The sequence below is a fragment of the Ooceraea biroi genome, chromosome 8 (assembly GCF_003672135.1).
Source record: "Ooceraea biroi isolate clonal line C1 chromosome 8, Obir_v5.4, whole genome shotgun sequence".
Lineage (NCBI taxonomy): Eukaryota > Metazoa > Arthropoda > Insecta > Hymenoptera > Formicidae > Ooceraea > Ooceraea biroi.
In genome coordinates this window covers 8,064,782-8,075,862 of record NC_039513.1, presented here as the reverse complement: position 1 = coordinate 8,075,862, position 11,081 = coordinate 8,064,782, and the positions used below count along the sequence as shown (strand labels likewise).

At 50.4% G+C, this 11,081-nt stretch overlaps 1 long non-coding RNA gene across 1 annotated transcript; it reads left to right on the top strand.

Moving 5' to 3' along the window:
- The first annotated feature begins 8,031 nt into the window (after positions 1–8,031).
- Positions 8,032–9,929, top strand: LOC109610735. Its single transcript, XR_002193006.2, has 2 exons — positions 8,032–8,345; positions 9,414–9,929. It is a non-coding gene; the product is annotated as an uncharacterized LOC109610735 (long non-coding RNA).
- Positions 9,930–11,081: the final 1,152 nt, after the last annotated feature.

The window sequence follows — 11,081 nt, the reverse complement described above, 5'->3', positions numbered from 1 at the left end:
AGGATCAACGCGGCAACGTCCCGTCACTAATTACATTCTCCTCGCGCAATCACGGCCGGCGCGTACATACACGGTGCGCGCGTTACCGCGCGAGCGTCGGTACACTGCACACAAATACACATACACACACACGTGAGCCCGCGCGCGCGTATATATACGTCACAGGCCGCGCCGTCCGCTGGCGAAAGTCCAAATCTCTCGGCAGATTAAAAGCTTCTCTCCGGCGATCCTCTTGGCTGGAGTTCCTCCCACGTTTTCCCTGGAAAGCATCCACGGAGCGGATCGGCGGCGGCGAAGCCCGCCGATCCTCCCCGTCCTCCCTTCCGTCCTCGTTTCGGACGCGAGGCGGGACGCCCCGCGAAATCGAGCACACACGTGAGGGACCCCACGACCTCTCGGAGGTCCTCCTTCACGTGATGCGAGACCTGAAAATTCTGCGAGACGTCTGCCGATCTGCGATCGCACACCGTGTGAAATGTTCTTGAAATACTGACGACAGATCCCTCTGTGGAGATTAATGCAGCACAAATTCCTCACGGGTCGTCGGAGAATTGCGCTAATTAATTCTGCTCGGAAACATCACTGTGTTGAGGACAGCGATGGAACAGGGAGAAAATTTTAATCACGCGACAGTTGATTGTACGAGAATGAAAAAAGGTGATGCATGTCAGAACCGGAAATTTGGAACCCCCAAAGACGATTAGTCGCCGAGAAGCCCGGATTCGCTCTCGGGAGAGAAAGGGGCTGCGACTTCCTGCCGCGCGGGTGGAGTTTGCACGGGATGGTGAAGTCGTCGTTTTGTCGGGATACCGCGACTAAACGCGCCAAGCTACGCTCCGTTATGAGCACCACGACTAAGGTACGTAAATTCTGCCGGCGGTGGATTCGGATTGTGAGAGGGACGAGCGTATGCGGGAAGTTCTGAATTTCGATCGTCGCGTCCTAGAGACCGTCCTAGATAGGTGGTGAATTGAATACCGTCGGACGTTTCATCGCAACGTGCACGTGAATGGACGCGATCTTTCCGCAGCGCTTTTCAGGAAATGTTAACGATAAGATTTTATCGCGGGGATCGCCACGACTCCGCAAAAAGATCTCGAAAGTCCGTAGAGAGATCCATTATCGAGGTATCAAGGATCGCAATTGGTCGTCCTGTTAATTGGCGGCGTTGTTAGGAGCGGAAGAATAAATGTAGAAACCTCGTCTACTTTCAGGAAATAGAAGCGTAGTGGATTTTTTGCGGACGAATAGCGTTGCTTCAAAAGGTAAAAGGGATCGGAAAGGGGAGAAGCAATTAAAAGCGAGCGGAAAGTGAAAAATCGCGAGCGGCAGTGATACAGCTTTAATGGTTACTTCCACTTCAACGGTGTAATTATATTAAAACAGATTAATTGGAGAATACCTTATTTTAGCGGATTATGGAAACTTTGTTTGGAGAAATGTATTATCTCTACGTATATACTAAAATTAATCCTTACAAAAGATTACGATAACTTTAAGTAACACAATACCACCTTCAAATATACAAATTACTGTAAACAGCACGAGGAGTCTGATTAAGAACAGTGTAGAGATAAAAGGATACAAAAACTAAATTAGAAAATAATTGAATAGTATACAAAATATGATTAGAGATAACCTAATAATAAGTAAAAGAATTAATGATGAAGAATAAATTTGCCGCGATAATTAACGTGACGTTCTCCATTTGAACTATCCTCCAAGCGAGATGCTCTCAGAAAGTATCGGAACGAGTCAACGATAAAAATACGAGAGCATACTCGCAATAGACGGATAATATGACACGCAAAAGGACAAACAGATAGATATGATTGCAACGTTATTTATAACACAAGGATGTATCGGAGAATTGGAACGAAACAATCCTCCACTTCTTAAAATATCCGTGTTGCAAACGAATGTTCTCGCCGCTATTTCCTCAGCTGCTCAATATCATCATCGAAACTCGCAAATATCGATTATTATGTCATAGTCGATCAATGGGCATCAATAGTCACGTATCAACGAGAGCGGAGAAAGAGATCAGTGATCGGGAAACAGGTAACAATAGCAGATATAAATATCATTGAAAGCAGGGCCGCCTTTGGGCTATATCGGTTTTAGGCGTGAGTTTTCAGAGGTGTGATCCACAGCAGCCGCCTCGCGAAATAACGCACGCGCGTATAAAGTTGACGCTGAATGAACCGATATGTCTGCCGATTCCCGTTATAAACGCTAACGCGAGGTCTGCTCTCGGCAAGTATATAACGCCGTAATACGTATCTGTCGATTTTATGCGCCGTCTGTGCACAGAAGAGAGTGTTACACACAACACCGGACATCCCGGCAAACATTGCACAGTCGTGCCGCGTTCGCCGGTAATTCGCGTTGCCGACTCGCGCACAGGATCTCTCGAGGATCACCCGCAGATCACCAACTGACCATCTCTACGCACGATTACGACGTGATTCGCGGACTGAATCCGTACGAGTTTTGCGCTCGTTCCGGTACCGCGACTCTAATTCATAATTTTTTCCTCTCTCTCTCTCTCTCTCTCTCTCTCTCCTTCTTTCTCTCTTTCCCCTTCCTGGTTCCGTGAATCTGATTCGCGGTCTCTGGACCAGTTCTCGATCCCGGCGCATTCTCACGGGACGGGAGAGGGATGCCGATGCTGAGAACTGGACAACGGTCAAGCCTAGGCCCGTTCCTCGCGACGATACCAGTGGGGGAGAAAGGGGGAGAACTTAGCCGATGCCGGACGATGGCTCCGGACGATGTGTAGGGGTTGAATCTTCCGAGATCAGAAGGGTGAGCGCAGCGTGATTCTGGTTTGATTCCATTCCGCCGGGGGATGATCGCTCTCGCCGTCGTGAGAAAGGGCTCTCGGATTCGACCTCTTTCGTCGCTCTCTCCGTTAGCAACTCGCTTCCGCGCGAGACGCTATAGACGTCCATAGAACGCTATAGAATATCATCACTATTAAACCTTTCGGAAGTGGACACTCACACCGCGACGCTGTAAGAGTGAGAAATCTTGCCTCGGTAACTCGGTTCAACCGAAACCGCATCGTACCGGAAATACAATCGAAAAAAAAGTTGATAGATCCAGACGCAATTATCCAGGAATCTCGATGAATCGGGGATTCGAATCAGGAGATTAATGCGCGACGCTGAGACAATCCCGTAACCAGCCCGAGTTCCGCGAAAGCCCCGCTCGATCCCTCGCGGGAGAGACATCCGGGTTCAGGGCTCGCAATTAGGGCCGCGAGTTAAACGGTGCTTCACGTGCGAGAGAGAGCTCGGTCGCGCGATATTCCGGGGATGACGCCAGCTAAGTTTCAGGACACCCGGGATTATCCTCCAAGATCTGCCGAATATTTCGGCAATCCGGCCGAGAGACGCGAGATCTCGCAGCTCTCCCGCAAGTATCGCGAGAGCTCCCGTAATTTCTCGCCAAAGAAGAAATATTTCGATCACTAAATAGGGATGACCGTCGTTTTTATTCGTTCCGTAGCAGCTCTACGATAAAAGGAACGTCCTAGACGTTCATCGAGCGTCCATCCTTACCACGAGCAAGAAATCCAGGACACGGTCGTGTGCAACTTTCGAATTATTGCGCAAAACGACGGTTACCGGAGCAGGGCATGAAAAAGCGGGATCAGGGTGGAGGGTCGCAGCCGCTAAGTCGACGGCGGTGCGGCGAAAGAATTACCGGCATTGTTCCAGCTCCGGGGAGCCGCCCCTTTCGCGAAAACAAAGGGACGGGTGGAGGCGCGTGGTGGAGCGAAGGGAGCGGCGTGGCGGCGCGCGCTTAATTCTAAATTCGGCACTAATAACGCCGACCCGTGTTTCGTTAGCCCCTGGGAGATTAACGCGTCGGCGAGCGGCGACCTAATAGCGCCGCGCACACGGAATTCGAATAATATTTACCTTCGGCGTGGCGCGGTATACGGCATGGCCACCCAAGCTCTCCTGGGAGCGGCAAATGCGATTGGTTTCGACGTATGCGCGTCCGATCGCCCCCGCGATACACAAAAAGCGCCGCTTTTCGCCGGTCAATCGGATTGCCCCGCGCGTCGCACCGCTGCATCCCTTAGTTTTATTTATTGCCTCTAAAACCCGGTTATACACGCGTGCACGACGCGGCGGCGCGCCCTACGCATCACGATCGTCAAATTATAAATAAAAAAGCAGTAACGGGACGTGTGATACTCGAATTACTCACGAGAGTAAATTGTGCGAATTGCGGCAGCCAATTGCGTTGTCAGCAGCGAGCAATGAGAAGAATCAATCAATTCGAAAGATGATTATCGAGAGATAAAATAATCGATCGAGGACTGAAACTTGATGACAAGTTAACAGCCTACTGCTCGTTAGTTGCAAGCAAGCGGGGAGGAAAACTCGAGTATCAACGATGGCAAGCTCTCTCTTCCTCGTACGGCAACGAAATCTTCGATTAATTAAATAATGCCCGATCAAACCTACGAAAATTCAATACCAGATACAAATAAACCGTGTAAGTTTGTCGAAAGCCTCGCGCTCTCGTCGAGATCTCGAGCAGCCGGAACCGGCAGCCGACAATTTGATTAATATCGCGCATTATCTCGTCTTGCTCGCGTAATCAAGTATCTATTAAGGTGCACAGGCGGAATCTCTTGAATCAACGACTGCCATTCAGTCGGCGGTCGTATCACGATGGTGATTCGCCGGTTTTCCTTCGCCACGAATGCCGGAGAGACGACGACGGTCCGAGGGATCTCTCGCTCCGTCGACGAGACGTTGCTCCCGGACGATCAATCACTGTCGGCTCGTGACACCGCGAAGAGATCGCGTGGGATCTCGCGCGGGCCTTGATTCCACAACCTCGGAATATGTTCGGGACCGGTCCGCCGGTCGGTCGCCGGGATTAACCGTCCGTACCGATGAATGACTTATTGAAATGTCACGGCGCCACGATTGCGCGGACGTCGGCTCGTTATGATTTACGACCGCGCGACCGGCGGATGATTAATTTCAATTAAGACACGTGGCCGCGTGTTAAAGGATGTGTGCACTCGTTATCAGGTGCATTGTGCTCGCGAGCGGCCGATTTAATGTTGCCCAATCGATTCCGAAAGAATAATCGCCGTCCGCGGGAAAACCTGTTCCTTCTGGAGTGCGATAATTATATGCGATATTATATGACCGAGTAATTGTTATTATCCGTGGACTTTGTCGACACGAGAAGAAAAAGGAAAAACGATAATCTCTTGTATTCTTGTACTCTAATTATACTTTATATTTTGTGCTCTTCTAAAATCTGATATTTCAATACAAATTTTATTAGACGTATATACGTGTGAGTCAATTTATTCCATTGCTTGCCGTTTTCATTTTTTCCTTCTCCTGGACACTTGTACATATACAGGACGCATCGCGATCAGTCCTCGTCGACAGGTAGTTTCATAAATCTTCGGAACTTACTTCGATCCAGGTATCGAAAGGCCGACTGTAATGACTGCGTTTTAGTTTTCTCCACGGCGTTTTCAGAATCTATACCTATATCCCTCGAAAACTAGGAAAACGTGCTTACACAAGCAATACGAAAGGATTATAGGGCAGAGGGAGAGGGGATAGAGTGGAAAGTCGAGAACGGTAGGTATCTCGGTGAGGATCAGGAGAATTTCCCCTTGACACAGATGTCAGATAAAGGATTCTGAAAGTTACATCGAAGGTAGGATCAGTTTCGATCTCGTCGTAGAATACGGAGGGAGACGCTGGTCAGCAAAAATTATCCCGAGTATTTTATATCTCGCGTTCCATAATTCGTGTCTTATTCAAGTATCAGAAATACTTAATACCTAGTATTTAAAGTATTAAGACGAATGTGCCAAGTATCTGAAGACGTCGAAGATGAATTATGCGGCAAACTCGTGCTCCAAAACTCTCAAAAGAGACATGTCACGTGACTTACGCGAATCGTGTGTACGAAATTTCCCTAACCGCCGGCAATAAATGCAATTTCACGACCCAGTTCAGAGTTGAAACTTTCCGACGGAGAGGTTCCGGGTGAATACCAATTTCACGAAAGCCGCCTGGGGTCGCGGGACGCGATTAACGTTTTAATGACATCACTTATTCGGCGGATAAGCCGATCGAAAAATCGGCGGGGCATTTTCCAGCTCGTCGTCGGGAGAGAAAGGGAAGAGAACGGAGATCCGACGAACGACGATAAAATCGGCCGGAAGGATACGGTCGTCGCGAGAGCCTCGGGTAATCGCTGCAGAGAGATTCGACCGCGGGCGGGTCGCCTTTATCGGGCGCATATTTGCCGGGTCCTGCAAATCCCACCCCGGGATTCCGCGCGCGCTGTAGCGAGAGGAAAAAAAGGAGGGAGAAGAGCGGGAAAGGGAGGAGATGCAGGGTGGAGACGGGGCTCGGTCGAGCGCCGTACGACCACCACCACTATCGCACCGTCACACCACGAAGCGCCGCCATCAGCACCGCCAACCCTCCACGTGTATGTATGTATGTATGTATATATGTATGTATGTGTGTGTGTGTGTGTGTGCGTGTCACCGGTTAGACTCCACGGCTTTGAGGGATGATGGAACGACGGGGGGTGGCAAATAGAGTGGGACAGCGCGAGAACAAGGGCGCCGTGACAAAAGAGCGAGCGGGCCAGGGGGCGCGGGTGAGGGTGGCGACGGAGGATGAAAGAGATAGAGCCGGGCTCCGAGAGCAGGGACGAGAGGCGAGACAGAAAAAGTACGCCGCGACGGGAAAAAGAGGGATCGAAGCGGGGCGAGGCAACAAGCCGGACGGAGAATTCGAGGGCGACGAAGTAAATGGGGACCGACGTAGGACGGACGGGGAGAAGAGGCAAGCAGGCAGCGGGAAGCGCGGGTGGTTCACAAAGGGGATGGCACGGACGGAGGAGAGGGATTCGGGGGGGAAGAGGAGGCCATCGGGGTTGAAAAGTTCAATTGCGCGTATTTTCGCAGTGACGTCTCGCAAATCCTGCGACCGTCCCCTCGTGTACTGTACATCCAGTTCCTGCCGCGCCTCCGACATCTACCTCCCACCTCGCCCTTTCACCCTCCCCTTCGATCCTTCGCGCAACCGTCCGTCTCGGTCTTTATTCTGCATCCTTCATTCCTCAGTCGTATCGAAAACCAGCGATATGTATGTACGTACATGGTCCTTTTCTTCCGTCTTGCATCCCTGTTCCATCCCTTCCGTCTCGTATATTAAGCTCTACTACCTGCTGCATTTCGATATCCATCCCTGTCCAAAATCGTTCCGATACGCGTGTAGCCGATACTCGTATTGCACGTATTTTGGTATGAATATATGCACGACACGTCGGAGATTGATCAGTCGACATGTGCGAGAATTAGGCGAGAGGTTAACAGTTACATCGGGTTTCCAATTTTTGAGATACGTTTCCAAGTAGCCGGATGAAACTATCGACGGAACAGAATCCAATTTGGTTTGATTAAAAAGTGAAACTGTACCGAAGCATAAAGCTTCCGTAATCTTCTATGTTGAATAACTCCAATCTCGGCACTGACAGAACCAACTATACCGTTTCTAGTTTGGTGTTACTCACAGCTGGAACGAGGTTTCCTTAAATCTTGGACACCCGGTACACGGAACGTATGGGACGCGCTGTACTCGGTGCTGTTCCCGTATTTTCCCTCTTTCCCTTATTGCTCAGTTTCTTTCTGCACCCTCGCTCATACTCTCGCATCTTTCATCCCTTTCCTCTTCCGAACAGGGGAAACGAACTGCCCGCTTACCGTTCCCTCTTCCCCTGCCTACTGCGCGTTACCCCGCCTCTCTCTATTTTTATTGTCATAACCAATTTAATTAAGTTTCGCGCTTCGACGTCGCGTACTCGCGGCTGCGTTAAACATTTTAATTAAGCGCTTCGCGCATTTGCGCCGCCGCCGCTGCCGCCACCCCCATACCGCCCCGTTCCCGCGGCTGTCACCCCTCTCTTCTCCAACCCCCAACGTCGACCCGCACCACCAGTCGATGCATCGGCACGGAAAGAGAACCGTTCGACAATTTTACGAATTAACGCGGGAAACGGCAGCGCGCGCACGAGTCGATGCGCTTACTATCACTGATGCTAATTCGAGGAAGATTGCAAAGGGGGGAGGGAGAGCAAGAGAAGAGGGATGTTTACGCTGGGATCTGCGAAACTTCCGAGGGTGGCGGTGGCTTCGGGGGCGCGCACCGTCGGGCTCGCGGTTTCGCGGTTAAGGCGACGTCACCGAGCCAACGTTGCGGAAATCAAATCGTTAACCCCTTCGACGAACGTTCCGACACCGATACTGGTCATCCCCCGACCGTGACTTGGTAAATATGCATTATCTGCCCTAGTGCGGGAGGGGTTGAAACTGATAAAAAATCAAACAGTACAATTCTGCCGCCTGGCGTCTCTTCTCCTCCTCAGTATTTAATTAACATTTTTTAAATAACAAACCGTTGTTTTTAAAACCAAAGGGAGCATTGTAATCGTAAGGTAACATCGTAATTGTTTCGACCCGAAACTCGATACACTCGAGATACGTTCAATCTGTGTTCTCCCAATTTTGTTGCTATCGGATGCAAAGGACTCTCGCAGGAAAGACTTGAGAAATGGCGATAGTAATTTTTATGCTTTATCACCGGCATGGCAGGGGTGACTAATTGCCTTGCTTAGACCCGAGAGCAGCCAGCCGAGGCTGCGAGTGTAAGTCGGTCGAGGAAAATTTACGATAAAGCGACTTTAATTTTGATTCATGACGTACCCTCTCCCCATGAGAACGCGGAAAAGACGATCTTTCCTGGCACCGTTTGCCACCTCTTCGCCATTTGCGAATTTCGCTAAGTGTCAAATTTAATACAATAAGTTCTTTCGGTTAATTAACAATCGCACAATGCATTACGTACCCGTGTAAAAAAATTTATAGAGTCCTAAGTAGGACCCGATTAATTTTCCTCAATATTAATATGGCCCTAGAATGGTATGTAACAAATATTTTTTCGGGACCTTATAAGGGACAAATATTTTTTCGGGACCTTATAAGGAAATAATAAAAAATATGATATCTAATCGGGCCACGGTGTGGCAATGATAGGGCATCCCTTTTTAGGACATCCCTATTTATTCCTTATAGGGGCCTTTCCTTTCATATTAGGCCCTAACAATTTTCTGCACGGGATCTGTTCAAAAATTTCGAAATTAACGACTTGCAGCTGTCACGTATGTAAAATAAAATCCTTGACACTATATTCTTTTTAATGGAAACGGACTTCGATAACAGAACTGGACGTATCTCGGCCGGGTATTTTACAGCGCTTTCGCGAGTAAATTCACAGAAACGGACGAATTTTTATGCCTTGGTGCTCTGCAAGCGTCGTTATCCCTATCTCTTTCCGCAGAATCATAAACCTGCAGTAGTGGTGAACGGCCGGCCGGGTCCCGGGACTTTTCAGCCTGCGGGAACCGCCCTCCCGCACTCAATAATCCCATAGCGCTACAGCAAGCCTCTATTACGAAACCTCGATCCCCCGGTCGGCCCCTAAAAACCCCCGGCCGCCCCTCGCCGATGTTCGCCGGGACCGAGGACGGATAGAACTCGCCCTGATTCCTGCCATGGAACACTACGTACCGTGAAACCACCCTTCGCCGTCTACGCTACTGAATTGATGGGAAGGCCTGACCATGTTCGAACTGCAGACAGATATGTGACCTTCCCCCGGCGAGGGAAAACCTTCCCAATCTGAGAAGAAGCGTGTAGGCGAAGTCGTGTTCCCTCGTCGATGTAAAATGAAAGATGCAAAATTTCACAAGTTTAACATATAAAGTTTATATCCTACAACGTCACACACGTAAAAAAGTAATTTTGTAAGAAAGTTTGTACAACGCAATGAAAATGTTGAGATGTCACACAAGGATATCAAAATTGTTCCTAATTTAATCGAGCGTAGTGCAATAATACCATTCAGCACCGAGGTTACTGGACCCACCGAAAATTTCTCGCATATTGCCGTCGTTATCGCGACGTGCACGATTGCAGCCAGACAGAAAAGGCCTTTGTTCTCCAAAAAATTGCTCGAATCCACGACACACCGGAGAAACGGCCGGCCGTGCAGCTCCGCTGCCGTTCCGCGCGTTGCGCAAGAAACACGCGGCCTACACGCGCGGGCAATTTCACCGTGCGTGCGTGTCGATCCATCCCCGCGTCGAGATAGAGAGAAAAAGAGGGAGGCAGAGGAAGAGAGACAGACAGAGCCAGAAAGGGAGAGAGAGAGAGAGAGAGAGAGAGAGAAGAAAAAAAAGAGGTGTCGGATACGCGACAGCTGTAAGCCCCCGGGGCGTACGAGTCCTCGACTCGCACCCCCGCTCGCACAACCCTCGCCGCCTCTTCGCTTCCCCTCTGTTCCGTTCCTCCGTCTCTCTGTCTGTCTCTTTCTGCCCGCCGCTGTAACCCTCGTCTCCCTTCGGGCTCGTCCTTCATGCAGAGAGTCCCGACAGCGTTGTACCGGGGCTTATGCGAAGGGTGAAGGGTCGTTGCGGGGAAAAGGGATCCGATGGAGGGAAATGGGGAGACGCCGAGGGGGGAATGATGGCTTCGCCATAAGCCAGCGATACCAGCCCGGATGACTGGCGATTACGCTATTCGTAGGGACGTACGTGTTCTCGTCCGCGCCGCGTTCGCGTGCCCACTCGCTCGTCCCCGCGTGTGCCCCACGTGACGCCCGATTCACGCGAACGAGCCGCGGCCTCCCCCGGCTCTAATTCACCCCATTAAATTTAATTTCGAGCGGCCTGCCCGCTTCGGTTCACGCGTGCCTCCTCGCCCCGCGTACTCGCTCCCTCGTGGAGAGATCGATCCGTTAAATGGGACCGACTAATACCGAAGGCCGGCGGAATTATGGCATCGAAGACGCCGATGAGAGGTGCGTCGAGCTTGACCGCGGCTAAGTTCAATGATCGGACGCCCCCTCCATTCGCATCTCCCCCATCATCATTCGTTCGCGATCGCCAGCAGTGTGAATTAATGATGCCTAATGTAGCCCCGTGTGGACATAATTCTTGCGGGACAT